This window comes from Neomonachus schauinslandi, chromosome 15 (assembly GCF_002201575.2).
Source record: "Neomonachus schauinslandi chromosome 15, ASM220157v2, whole genome shotgun sequence".
Taxonomy (NCBI): domain Eukaryota; kingdom Metazoa; phylum Chordata; class Mammalia; order Carnivora; family Phocidae; genus Neomonachus; species Neomonachus schauinslandi.
Window position 1 is genome coordinate 19,230,665 of NC_058417.1, and position 13,997 is coordinate 19,244,661.

At 53.0% G+C, this 13,997-nt stretch overlaps 1 non-coding gene across 1 annotated transcript; it reads left to right on the top strand.

Moving 5' to 3' along the window:
• The first annotated feature begins 3,033 nt into the window (after nucleotides 1-3,033).
• On the top strand, nucleotides 3,034-3,105 carry TRNAT-CGU. Its single transcript has one exon. It is a non-coding gene; the product is annotated as a tRNA-Thr (tRNA).
• The last annotated feature ends 10,892 nt before the right edge of the window (nucleotides 3,106-13,997 follow it).

A 13,997-nucleotide genomic window follows, 5' to 3' on the forward strand; every position in this document is an offset into this window, starting at 1 on the left:
CACCATGAAATATACAAATGTGAAAATAGGAATCTGACTCTTCTGTGTTCTATATACTCAATTTCATCAAATTCACCAATTAAAAAGCTATTTTATGTGCCATTAAAAGGAAAAAGTACTACCAATTAAAGATTCCATCAACTAATCAGTTGTCATCCTAATTTGTAATTTGTTAAAATGTGAGAAAAAAACCTGTACCTGAGAATAAGTAAATTACAGTGTGTTCTATACACACAATGAAGTTGGATGCTTACCTTATACCACATACAAAAATTAACTCAAAATGGATTAAAGACCTAAACATATGACCTGAATTGATATAGCTCTTGGAAAAAAAAATAGGGGAAAAGCTTCATGACATCGGATTTGTCAATGACTTCTCGGATTTGATACCAAACGCACAGAAAACAAAAACAAAAATGGACAAATGGGAATGACTACACCAGACTTAAAACTTCTGCACCGTTAACAATCAACAGAGTGAAAAATCAACCTACAGAATGGGAGAAAGTATTAGTCAACCATATATCTGATAGGTTAATATCTAGGATACCAGAAAGAACTCCTACAACCCATCATTTAAAAAATATAACCAGAATAAAAAATTGGCAAAGGACTTAAATAGACATTTCTTCAAAGAAGATACGCAAATGGGCAACAAGCTACATGAAAATATGCTCAACATCACCATCAGGAAAATGCAAATCCGACCATAATGAGACACTACCTCATACCCATTAGGATGACGAGTATAAAAAAAAAAAGTGCTGGCACAGATGTGAAGAAATTTGAACCCTTTGTGTACCATTGGTGGGAATGTAACAATGTGCAGCCACTATGGAAAACAGTATGGAGGTTCCTTGGAAAAACTAAAATTACCATAGGATCCAGCAATCCCACTTCTGGGTTACATACCCAAAAAAATTGAAGACCTATTTCCATACCCGTGTTCACTGCAGCACAATTCACAATAGCAAAGAGGTCGAAATAAACTACATGTTCGTTGAGGGATGAATGGATTAAAAAAATACAATGACCTATTGAGCTTTAAAAAAAAAGGGAAATCATGTCATGTGACAACATGGGTGAATCTTTAGCACATTATGCTAAGTGAAATAAGCCAGGAACAAAAAGACAAATACAGTAGGACTCCCCCTGCTACCCTGAGCAGCCCAACTCTGAGTAGAACGGTGGTTGCCAGGGGCTGGGCAGAGGCTGGGAAGGGGAGTCCCTTACTGTTCAGTGGGTAGAGTTTCCATAAAATTTCCATTTGTTGCACAACCACATCCAGAGAGTAGACACTGCATTTTTAAACGGTCAAGATGGTAAATTGTTTTTTTTTTCCAACTTTTTAAAAAAGATTTTATTTATTAGAGAGAGAAACAGGATGAGAGGGGAGAGGGTCAGAGGGAGAAGCAGGCTCCCCGCTGAGCCGGGAGCCCGATGTGAGACTGGATCCCAGGATTCCGGGATCATGACCTGAGCGGAAGGCAGTCGCTTAATCAACTGAGCCACCCAGGGACCCAAACTGTATGTTTTTTAGCACACACAAAAACAGCTTTCCTAGGTTTCCCCAAATCTCCACAATCTATACTTCTTAAAAAGTTCTATAAATAAGCAATAATGACTTTGGCGGTGGCGGGGTGAGCAATGGTGCCACTGGTCTGATTTGTGTCCTGCCCCCCACCCCCAGTCGGGGCGCTGGCCTGCAGGAAGGAGGGCTGGAGGCCAGCAGTTGGCCACGTCCTGCCCTGGGGAAAGGGCTCTTCTACCCACCTCTCCTGGAACAGACGCTGTGGCCACAGGCCAAACGAGGACAGAGGGACCTAATTCCTTTAAAAAAGAATTTTTTTTAAACAAAATGCAGGATCTACAATAAAGTATACAACATCATAATCACCCGTATTCCCACCATTTCAGCTTCTTGCCTTTCACAGAACAGAAACCAGACATTACCAACAAAGTTCCTTTTGTCCCCTATCCCCAGCCAGTCTCCTTTATATTTTACGCTTACCTACTTTGCACGTCTTTCCCTTTAATAAATGGTTTGTATTGTCCTATATCCTGCTTTTCCTGCTTTTTAAAATCACATGCGCTTTTGCGCACTACCTACGCTGACCATCATTCCTTTGAATCTAGATCATTCCTTTTAATAAGTGACCCACTGTTCCACGGCACGGACAGACCATCAGCTTCCTCCATCCAGGTGGCCTCTCGGTGTTCACTCCCACTGGCACTGTCGCCGCGAACATCCCTGGGGGCATATCCTGGCGCGCCCCCGCCGGTTCCTCCTGGGCAAGGCCATCTCGTCTACAGATATTTACGGGGAGTCTCCCGTGCCCGGGGTGGAAGGGCAAGGGCGGAGCGTGAACAAGCCAGGGAAGGTTTTCCTTATGCAGGCCGCCGCTCCTGCGGGGTCAGCGAGGGACGGTCCTCTCCCCGCACCCCCAGGAGCAGGCCCTCGTCCCTCCCGGCTCCCTGAACGTTTCTCCAAGGCCAGTCCCGTCCATGCCTGCACCGTCCTTCTCGCCCCCTCGGCTCCCGGTGGGCTTGGCCCGAACCCCCGTCGCTGCCTGCGTAGCCTGCAGACCAGACCACACGGAAAAGACCGGGCCAAGGTCACACGGCGGCGCGTGGCCGGCCCTGGCTCGCTCGCGGCCGCGGTCTCCGCCTCCGCTCGCGTCGTAGCAGGCGCCGATCGGGTTTTTTTCTTCGTCTGGGCTCCCGGCCCCGCCGCCGCCGCCGCCGCCCCCAGCGAATCCCCGGCGGTCTCTGCCCGGGCTCTCCCGAATACGCGGGAGGAGGGCGGGGCCGAGCCGGCGAGCCGCGAGTTCGGGTCCCGTCTCAGGCAGGAAGCGGGCGCCCGGCCTCGGCCCTGAGCCGGGCCCGAGCGTCGGGCGGCGTGGGGGCTTCGGCGGGCGGGTCTGGAGGGGCGAGCGAGCGGGCGGGCGGGGCCGGAGGCGGGGCGCCGCCCTTCCCGCGACTGCGCCGCCTACCCTCCACTGAGAGCTTCCACCACTTGCTCGGCTGTCAGGCGCGGTGGCCAAGTGGTAAGGCGTCGGTCTCGTAAACCGAAGATCGCGGGTTCGAACCCCGTCCGTGCCTGGGGCTTGAGGTTGGGATCTGGCGGTGGGGTTGCTTTGCCCCCCACGTGCGCCGTCCCTTAACTGCGTGGCCTTTTTTACTTTTCGGCTTCTGTTCGGGCGTCCTCGGTCCTTCCCCTCCCCCCAGGCTGCGCAGTCACGGGCGCAGGCCGGGCCAGAGCGCTGGGGCTCACCGGACCGCTCGTGGACTTGCTCGGTTCCCGCTACGCCGTGCCTCGCTGGCAGGACTGGCATTTCGCCCCCCACCCCGCCGCCCCACTCGCCCTGCCACACTACACTGGCCGAGGCTCTTCTGGGATGCCTGTGTTACCGGTGGGGACACCGAGACCCCAGGGGAAGGGCCCACGCTAGGCACTGATGTCGCCAGCGAGGGAGGGGCGGTCCCGTGTCGCTGGGTTTGCGTGTCTTAAGGGTGGGAGAACTTTCCAGAAAGGATGTTGAAATTTCTGGAGCCCAGCGGTGTTTTCTGGTTTCTGTGTGTTCCTTGAAAGGGGAGTTATCCACCTGTGCTCGCTGCCTGCATTCTTGTGTAGAAAGCCAACACATCGCTCAATTGGTGGGCGCTTAGGCCTTTCCCAGCCCTCCTTGTGAGCTGACAGTTTGAGTCTGGTGCCTACCTGTGTGATCCTTTCAATCTGGCCCCTAGCCGTTATGACACTCCCAAGTCATCTCTAGGATAAACAGCCCAACTTAATATGACATGATGTTGAGGGCCTCTCATTCCTGAATCACTCTAGTCTGTCTGTCCCCTTCTTTAATTGTGATCCTCAGCACTGAAAATACCACTCCAGAGATAGTTTCATGAAATGGAACTTCGCCTCCCTCATTCTGCATCCCATACTTCTATTATTGTGACCCCAAATCACATTACCTTTCCAGAGGCCCCACTGCACAGTTGACCATGGGGAGCTTCAGGTGGATTGAATGTCAGCAGACTCTCTGAGGTAATGTCTAGAGTTACCAGAAGACAGGATGTGGGGCTCAGGGAGCAGGGAAATATATTGATCTTTTCCCTAAGATGCCAATAAATGGAAGAAATGCTCTTGGCTTTTGAAGGAAATGCTGAGCTAGGGACTCTTGTGTTATCATGGAATTGTTAGTAAATGCAAATGGAGACAGATTGCAGATATTCAGAAATAGGAAGAGGAAAGGTCCCAAACTACTGGATGTTGCCTTGAATCTTATTACTTAAATTGGATTCCTGATGAGAAGAAACTCCAAGGTTAGACATTGGGTTTTCTGTAGTAGCTGGAGTGGAGAATTTCACCCTTGCAGGGGTCGGTGATGAACCAAGCTGAAATCAATAAAAGAGGGTCAAGGTACAGAGGAGATCAACATACAGATGTTGGAGGAAACATGGGCCCCCAAAGGTAAAGGGCCAGAAATAAGGGTCAAGTGTGGATCCCAGGTTAAGGTGGGTGAGGGGAGATGGAAGTGAAGGAAGGGCAGATCCAAGTACCAGGGTGAGCATGGGAACAGAGGTCTTGAGGTTACCTCAAAGGCCGACGGGTATCTACACTCACCTCTGTAGGCTGCGGGTGGGTCATTGGCTTAAAGAGTGAGGGCCCAGGCAGAAAGAGATACCTATGTTGAGTTCATGGCATGACCTCCATTAAATCACTGACATACCCTGGACTTCAACTTCCTTAGTTGCAAAATTGGAAAGTTGAAAGAGATGTTTCCTAAATACCTTGTGGCCTGAAATACAGTTTCTGCCTCAGAGCCCGGACCTTGGAGAGAAGCAAGGGGACCTCAAGCTGTCCCACCCATTTTTCTCATGGCTGCCAAGGTGGTGGACAATAGTAGTCCCTTTCACTGTGGGCCTGGTCATCATGACCTCATGAGGGGATCGATCTGACTCTGGCTCGCCCATCCAGAGAGTTACAGTCAGTCCCCCCGATGGGCAGGACGAGAGCTGCAAAAGCCCCCATTCCTGATATACTGTAGTCTGTCCCCTTCTTTAATTGTGACAAGCAGCACTGAAGAGACTTGTCCAGAGATAGTTTCACTGACTGCCAGTTTCCCTTTGCTCAGACCTCCTCCCTATATGCTCCCCCCAGGGTCTAGAACAGAACGCAGGACCTCTGGCTCTCCACTTTGAGACGGCCATTTGTGGGCAGCTAAAACCTCCAGGATATTTTAAAAAATATATACTACTTGAGGTCAGGCCTCTTCCTTCCCATATATGAATATTATTTAACTTAAAAGTAGAATTTGGCATATATATCTATTTTGCCTCCTGCTGTCGGTTTGAATCCAATATTCCAGCCTAGAGAGATATATTTTTAAATCTTTTATTGTACAATAAAACACAGATTCAAAAGCTGCACACATCGGGTCAATGTCTTGATGAATTATAAGAAGAATACCACTCAGGTCAGAGAACTTTGTCAGGTACCCCAGAAACCTCTTTTATGTGCCCCCCCTCAATCACAGCCCCCCAGAGCCAGAGGTCACCATACTCCCTTCTTGTAATCCCTTCCTTGCATTTTTACATGTCACCTAGTTGTGCATCTTTATACCCTATAGTTTAACTTTGTTCATCTTTAAAATTGATACATCTTTTAGGCTCTTTTTTCTTTTCAATCACTAGTATTATCTTCCTTTCCTTTCATTTCTTTGCAGTGTATCAGTGGAGACGCTGGTCTGTTTGACCTGTAGGGTTTCCCATAGTCTGGACTTTGCTAACTGCAAACTTTTGGTGCAGTTAACCAAGCTCCTCTGTCCTTGGTATGTCCTGCAAATTAGTAGCGACATCGGACACTGGGTTAGAGTCAGGTTCCAGCTCTTTGACAACACTCAAGTATCACCTCCTCTGAGAAACCTCTGATTCCCCCAGGTAATGGGTGACTCAGCTTCTTGTCTGGGACCTCTCTGTATATCTCACACCATGGCTGGGAGGCCCCTTAGGGCTGGGACAGTGTCTCACTCATATCTGGGTTTTTAGCACCTGGTACAGAGATGGAGCCCCGGCATAAGAGAGGTCCCTATTTGGAGGGTTGGGGAAGTCTTCCCTGAAGAGGTGATGTTGTGGTTGGGCTCTGGAGGATGAATAGGAGTTTACCAGAGCACTGCAAGGTCTTGGGTATTTCTGCCCTCATTCAATCATCTTTGACACTCAAATACCATGATTTAGGCTGAAGCTAACCAGGCAGGGGTAGGTACTTTTCTTTCCCTCGCGGCCCCTCTAACCTTGCACATAAAATGAAATTGCGAATTAAGAAACAAAACCGGAGTATTTATAAGCAAACACTAAGGGTCCAACCCCATTCTTGGGGACAGAGGTTACCAATTTGGAATCACAGACTGATAGGAATGAAAATGACCATCCAGTCTTCTTATAGCCACAGAAGCAAGTAGAGAGAGGGAAGTGATTTGTTCAAGGTCATCTAGAAAGCTCTACCTTTATGATACAGATTAGGCCCTTCCACAGAATGAGCACAAATCTGTTTGGAAATGTCATCTCCATCATTACTTGACCCGTACCCAGGAGATGGGCCGTCTCTTTGCCAGCCTGTGAGCCAAGCAGTTTCTGTACCTAATATTCACCCCCATCCATAGGAAAAGCACATAGGGACAAAATCAGAGGCTTGACCAAACCACTCAGGCTGTAGAGGCAGGGGAGGGACACAGACCCAATGGTTGGAATCCCCAGGAGACTGACTACTAGCTCTTCTAGACCAAGGGCTCTAACATTGTCCAGGCACTTAGCACTGAAAGCCTTTCAGAGAGCCCCGGGTGTGACGGCAGGGACTCTGGGCCAGTAGGGCTCCCTGTATGACCTTACTTCCCACCCTCTCTGCCTCACTCCTTAGGTCACGTTTAGACGGTATAACCCAAGCAGAGTGTCAGACCATCTGCCTCTGCCCTACCCGCCCCCATCATGCAGGAAAATCAAATCCAGGTCAAAGCACTGCTTTGGCATTGCTGAAATATTATTACACCTGGAAAGAATTGACTCCTTTTTGGGGAGTCTAGCCCTCTGCTGCTGCTTGTGGGCAAGCGTTGTGTCTTCTCAAGTGACCTAGATAGATAAAGGGGCTCTTTATATGTTGGCGGAATGAATGAAAGTCAACAACAATAATTAAAAAAAAAAAAAGTCAGCAGCTTCTTTTCCTACAGTTAAGGAATAGGCGAGCTGGGAGAAACCACAGAGAAAATCCCATTCCAGTTCTGAAAGTGATGACACAGAGGCCAAGGGGCAGAGAATAGCTGATCGAAGGTGACATAGGCAGGAGGAACTGAAACAGGCCCCAAATGTTGACAGGACCAGTGATCCCCCGGGGTGGCTTCTCAGCAGTAAAGATTTTATGCCCAGCCTGTCTTTCTCCTGAGCTCTGGGGCTCTCCCCTCTGGCCAAGCCATCTGGGCTGGGAAACAAAATGCGTGTAGTTTGCCATCTGAACAAAATATGCTGTGTCTTGTGTCAGAGCTCTTTCTGACTGATGGCAGGAAGCTGGGAAGAAGCCAGCACGGTCAGGACTGGGGACATTGCATCTTATAGGCTGGATGGTCCAGAGGAGGAAGTTGAGCGGAAAGAACGCAGCACAGAGTGACCTTGGGTAAATCATTTCATCTCCACGAGCCCTGTTTCTCGGTAAACTGGGTTTTTTTTTCCTCCGGCCCTGCCACTTCACAGCGCTTTATGTGTTGCTATTCATGTTCTCAGCAGAGAATCAATACCGCAACATGAGATGGATATTCAATACCTTGCATGGTTTGGGCATTGGAGGCCACGGTCAAGGTTGGCCTTTCTGCCCTTGGGGGATGTGGTCACCTTCTGAGAGGAGACTGGGGAAATCAGTAAGTGTTGGAGGGAGTGCCTCTGTGTGGCTCAGGCCTAGGGGGCCCCTGGGGAGGGTTTGGGGCAGTCAGGCCCATCCAATAATAGCAAAGCTGGGTTCTCAGGGCAGTGTAGGCAGGACTGAAAGGCATTTGGCAAATATTTACTGAGTGTGCATTATGTGCCAGGCACTGGGACACAGTAATGTATGAAAGAGACAGAAATTCCTACCCCTGTGGAGCTTACATTCTGGGAGTTGGAGGCAAAGATCAGCAGGGAGACAGAATATATATACTCAAATGAGCAAAATATGTGGCACAAAAGGGCTATGGGAAGGCGAAAAAGCGAGGTTGGGGAATAAGATGTGATGGGGAAGGGGGCTGCAGTTTAAAATAGGGCAGCCAAGGAAGACCTAGGGAAGAATCTAGAATGGGGTGGGAGAGAACAAGGTCAGTGTCTCCAGCTTTATAGGATTTTGTCCCCAAGGCGGTGTGATCCCTCCCAGCCATGGAGATGGATGTGTACAGGAATCTGTCAGAGTGCCTGGGACCTTAAGATTGTCCACATCACATCACGCCCTCCCCTCCCCACCCCCCTCAAGGGCTCTGAGGCTGGCTTGCTAAAGAGCCTGACTCCTAGGGGTCATTTGTGGGGGAGGGGTGCAAAAAGGGCAGAAGCACTTCTCCAAGTCCAAGCGGACTTGGAGAGGATGAGTACAATGGGAGAAGAGCAAAGGTGGCATGAATGGCCCCTGGATGCTGGGCTTTTCTGAGCTGTTTCCCCAGAGCAGATGATGGAAGGTGCACCAGACCAGGGAGGAGTTGGGTGGAGAGGGGCTGGTCTCAGGCCTGTACTTACTGCAGCGTCCCTAGACCTACAAAATGTGGGCAGTAATAATACCCATCTGAGGGTCAGTGTGAGAAAGTAAGGAGAAGCACAGGGTCTCGGCACCTAGAAATGTCTCACTGAGAGCTCTCTCATCTGGGCACATTCTCAAAGGCGGTAGTTTTCAGATTGCAGGAGGTAACCATGGGTGGATTGTGACAGAAATTTTAACAGCTTGCGAGCAGCAATTTTTTTTTTTTTAATGGAACAGACTAGGATAACAAAATTGTTTTGAGTGCATAAGAATTGTTTCATGAGACTCTTTATATAGCATAGATATTTCCTACCATGGGGCATGACTGGAAGTTTGAAAGCCACTGCCCTTAGTGTTTCTGTAAGGATGGTTGGAAGGGTTTTTTCTAACTTCCTGACTTGCATGCCACCGTCCCTGTTTTGGCCATATCAGAATACCACCTGTAATAGTATAGACTGAATACTTGGCTGTGAGCTGGCTCACTTTAACCATTTTTTGCCTCATTGTGACAATATTCATGACACTGACATTGAAAAATACACATCACATTTTTTTTTCAACCTGAAACGGTCTCACACACGAGCGCTGCGCTTGGGGACGTGGGCGTGTCACGGTGAAGGCCCTTGCTCAAAGTACAGCTTGGACGAACTCTGAGACGCAGTCCAGCCCCGGCCCACTGTCCAGGTTCCCCAGTCCTTGAGGTTGACCTTCCCACCGTGGCCCCCTCAAGGACAGCCCCTGTCTGCTTGTGGACTGGCTCCGGATCTTTTTGGGGATGTCCCCCTCAGTGGAGGAGGCAAGGGCCCAGCATCTAACTTTGTCTTGTGAGCTGTCCAAGAACTCAACTCGCAGAATCTCCTTTCTAGTCCAGCTTTGATTCCATTGATGGGATTAGGTGCCCCCCACCGCCATGCACTTTGATGTGGTCAGGGGGTAGCAGGAGGATTTCGAGCTCAGGGAGCAAATCTTAATCTTCTGCAGGCTTCTCTGGGATCAGCGCTGGGGTAAACCCATTACATCCCTGCCCTTTCATCCCCCCAGGGCACCGGCTCCTCCAGGCCCCTCCAGGCTCCGAGATCCAAAGGGTTTGTCAGATTTAGAGAGAGCAATAAAAGGGGAAGAAAAAGCAGAGCATGAACCCCAGCCCCCCTCTAGCATGGGCAGCATCACCAGCAATGTCAGGGCATCTTCCTCTTTCTTCCCTTCTAATCCTAGGCTCCCACAAAATGGGGATTACAGACCCTTGGGGCCAGCAGCTCACCCTGCCCCAGCACTGGGCGCCTCTGCCTGCGCCTGGCAGCCATCTGCCCTCCATCCCTCCCAGAGCTGCTCTCTCCTGGGAGCACCTGCTCCTGCACATCTGTCCAGCTCTGGAATATCCCCTGCGTGGGCTAAAGCACTCCACTTCCTCCGCAGTGAGGTTTTAACGCCTGTTTTGGGCTGGTGAGGCCAGGAAAGAGAAGACAGGAACATAGCCAATATTTATATGAGGCCACAAACAGGTATGTCTCATGATTTTCTTTAAATTAAATCAGACTGCAGCTCCATCTGAAGAGAAGCGGGCGGAGGGAGGGGGGACTCCATCTCAGTGGTGATTTGGGCTTCTCCAGCATTCTGGCCATCTTGAGGATGGGCATCTTGGCCGAGGAGGACGCCCCAGAGGGCTCTCAGATGAGACACGCAGTTACTCCCCGACGTCCTGACGTCTCTAGAGAGCGTGGGTCAGCAGGTCCCCCAAAGGGGATTCCACTGACTTCTGACCCCTCTCCAATCATGGGAAAGCTCTCTTTGGGCCTCTCAGCTTTTCTCTACCACCCTTCCTCCCCACAGTCCCCCTAAAGGAGCTCAGGTTTTCAGAAAGCACAGCCAGTAAAAGAGGTTGTCTGCAGGCAACTGGAAGGGGGGCGGGGGGACGGGACGCGTAGAAAACACAAAATTAACATCTCAACAAAGCACGCTGCTGGTTACCATTGCGTTTGGCGCTTTACATTTATTATCTTGGCTGGTCCCCAAAGGCCGCAGGAAGCGCCTGGATGGCTCCAGGTTCCAAATGGGGAGGTTGAGGTCGGCCGCAGGAGAGCTCCACCCGGGCGGGGACGCAGCCTAGGAGCAGCGTGGCCGGCAGGGGGCTCTCCGCGCCGGCCTTCGCGGGAGGACGCGCCGGCAGCAACTCGCGCCGGTCAGAGGAGGAAAAGGGAAAATTACTGGAGCTCGGGGGCGGGAAGGGCTGCGTGACTGGGAGGAAGGCACTCGAAACTGTCGAGTCGGGCCGCTCGCGTCCGGACTCGCCCCCCGGCGCGGCTCAGGCAGCCCGGGAGAGGGGCGCCCAGGCCACCGCCGACCCCCTCCCCTCTCCTCCCCGGCCCGGTGTCTTCCCGCCGGTGCTGCAGCCCCGAGCGGGCGCCGCGGCCGGGGGGGTGCCGCCGAGGGGCGGGCGGAGGGCGGGCCGGGGCGGGGCGCCGTCCGCTCGGCTCCGGGAGGCGGTGCGGCCGGGCGCTGGCCGCGTCCGCCCGCCGGGAGTCGCGGGGCGCGCAGCCTTCCTGATGTGTCACCAGCACGTGGAGCTAGCTAGGGCCGCGCGAGCGAGTGAGCGGAACTCCCCCAACTTTCGAGGGGTCTTGCCGCCCCGCTCCTCTCCCCGCAGCGCCAGGCTCGCGCTCCTTGGGGAGGGGGGCTGCAGCGGCCCCCAGGTCCGGGCAGGTTGAGCGAGGCCCCGGCTCCCGGCCCGGCCCGCGCGCGGGGAACCCGGGACGTCGGGGTGCAGGGCCCGGCTCGCAGCTACTTCCCCGACTCCCGGCGTCGGCGACACGGGCTCGGCGGTGCGGGAAGGCAAGGCCTGCGGTGGGAGGCACCCCCCCCCGCGGCTCAGCCCCGGCCCTGCGCCCCCACGGATCTGAGCGCAGGTAACCGAGGCGGCGCGGAGCTGGGCCTCGGGGGCGCGCGTGGGATCGTGGCGAAGTTTCTGGGCGTGTAACTCTAGCGCTCTCGGTTGGGGGTGCGGGGGTCGGGGAAGGCTTGGTCCCCGCACCTCCCCCACGCCCAGCATTGTCCCTCGGCCTGCGCCGCGGTGGCCTGGAAGCCGCGGCCCCGAACGTCGTGTAACCCTTCCGGGGGCTGGTTTCGGAGCCCGCGGGCCGAGGTCGGGCGGGGCGGGTGCCTTCTTTGGCGGACGCCGCTTGGGGGAAACCCAGGGCCTCTGCGGAGCAGAACGCCTTGGAAAGCGGGCGAGATCCAGCCCGAGGGAGCCCGTCGGGGACGCGCCCGCACCCCGAACTCGGAGACGCGGGGGAGCTGAGGGCTGGGTCTTTGCGGGCGAGATGAGGGTGTCGGTTCAACTGGCCTACAAAGTCCCAGTCCTCGGCCTCCAGGATCGGCGGCTTCTCCCAAGCTCCAGGCCGGCACGGCAGGAGCTCAGCGCCCAGGCGGGAGCGTGGATCCCTGCCGGGGGCCACCTCCCGGGACCACACTGGAGCGGGGGTGGCAAGGGGAGCTCGGCGCGGGCTCTCAGGGCAGATTCGAGGGATCCCTGTGCTTCGCAGGAACAGTGGGAACGTGCTCAGAACTTTAAGGCGGTCACTGTGTGCAGTCGGTGTCAGGTCCGTGTTCTTCGGGTGGAGCCGGTTCGCGCCCGGGCGGACGTGGAGTGGGGAGAGACAGCCTCCTGCTCCCCAGCTCCCCACGCGCATTAGCCCACCAGGGCTTGTCCTGCTGCGCTTTCCAGGGCGGCTACCTTGAGCTTGGAAGTGGGGAGCATCACCCGATTTCTGGAGTTGTCCCTGGGGAGATGGGACGGGATGTGGGGGGTTTAGCCCCTGCCGCTCCGTTCCACCACTGTTTCTTCAAAGATGCGTCTTTGTGGGAGTGTTCTTTTGTTCCCTGATCTATGCAACGTAATGTTGACCGCACGAGTCCTCAAGTTTTATGCTTCTTAAACCCTCTGCCCACTTTGTTCTAGCCCCCCAAAAGAAAAAAGTCCACCAGCCCCGGAAACCTCGAGTTTGTTGGGTGTTGGAACTTTTTGTTTATTTTTGTTTATATTGTGTTTTGGCTATCTTGGCCGCGGGGGCCTTGGAAAAGCATTTGGGAACTCGCAGTGAGGTGACCTGAACTGTGTGAAGGGCAAGCTGACAAAACAGGGCACCTTGGGCCCCCCTTCCACCTGGCTTTGGAAAACTGGAGAGTTTTCTAGAAGCAGGAGGAGGGTGAGGGAGAAAGCAGCCAGGTTGGCCCACCTTTCTGGAAGTTGTGCGGGGACCCCATCTGGAAGGTTTTTCCACAGGCTTCTGTGGGCTTAGTATGGAGTCGACTTTGCAGGAACCCAGGGTAGCCTCTGTCGGTGTTTTGGTGGCCCTGTGGGGGCCTGAAGGGGGTGGTCAGGTATGTGGATGGGAGCCCCATGGGCTGTGGGGTCCCTGAGGGCAAGGTTGGGCCCGTGAGTCCAGAGGGGGCACAGCCTTGCCACTGCAGTTGGCCCGTGTGTTTTCAAGTGTGAGCTTTGTCCTGCATGCCTTAGTTCGTGTAAGCACAGATGCCACAATTATGGGAAAAGTTTTGTTTGGTCATGTATCTAAATGCACAAGTATCTTAACAAATTCTCAGTTTTGAGGCAAAACAGTCTAGGAGCAGGCTGGTGGGACCTTCAACTGGAGGCCTTGCCCTATTTAAGAAAAACGGTCTTTTCTTCAGAGTACTGAACCAGGTTGGGAAAACAAAGTTCTCCCTTTGAACCCATGCCTCTCCTGGCCCTGAGGATGAGTATCTTAAATGAAGTGGAAATCTCCAGAATGTTACGTGGTCGCAGAACTGGGCTGGAGTGATGGGATGGCCGAGTTGGCTGATTTGCACCCACCCTGGAGGGGACGGACACGGGGATCGGGGACATAAATCCTGGGAATAAAGCATAAGGAGCCGGCAGTGTCCCCGGCCTCCCTGGCCTGGTTCAGGTGGCTGGCAGTTTTCCCTCCAGCATAGTTAGGGCTGACCTGGGTTTTAGGGATTTTTAGGAAATGCCTTAGTGCTTCATTGCTTTGGGGGAAGTGAGTGATTATGTTTTTCCTTCTTGGGATTTTTCCTTTGCAAAGTGTGATTGAATCGCTACACAGTGGGCTGGCCAGGCCTCCAGCAGCTGATCTGTGCTTTGATTTAAGCCGTTGTATTTAGGAATCGGGCTTTGGTTGAGAGCCTTTTGATTTTTCTGTCCCTTTTGAATTCTCATAGTTTCCTGAAACAGATGCCTCCCCCCCCCCCCCCC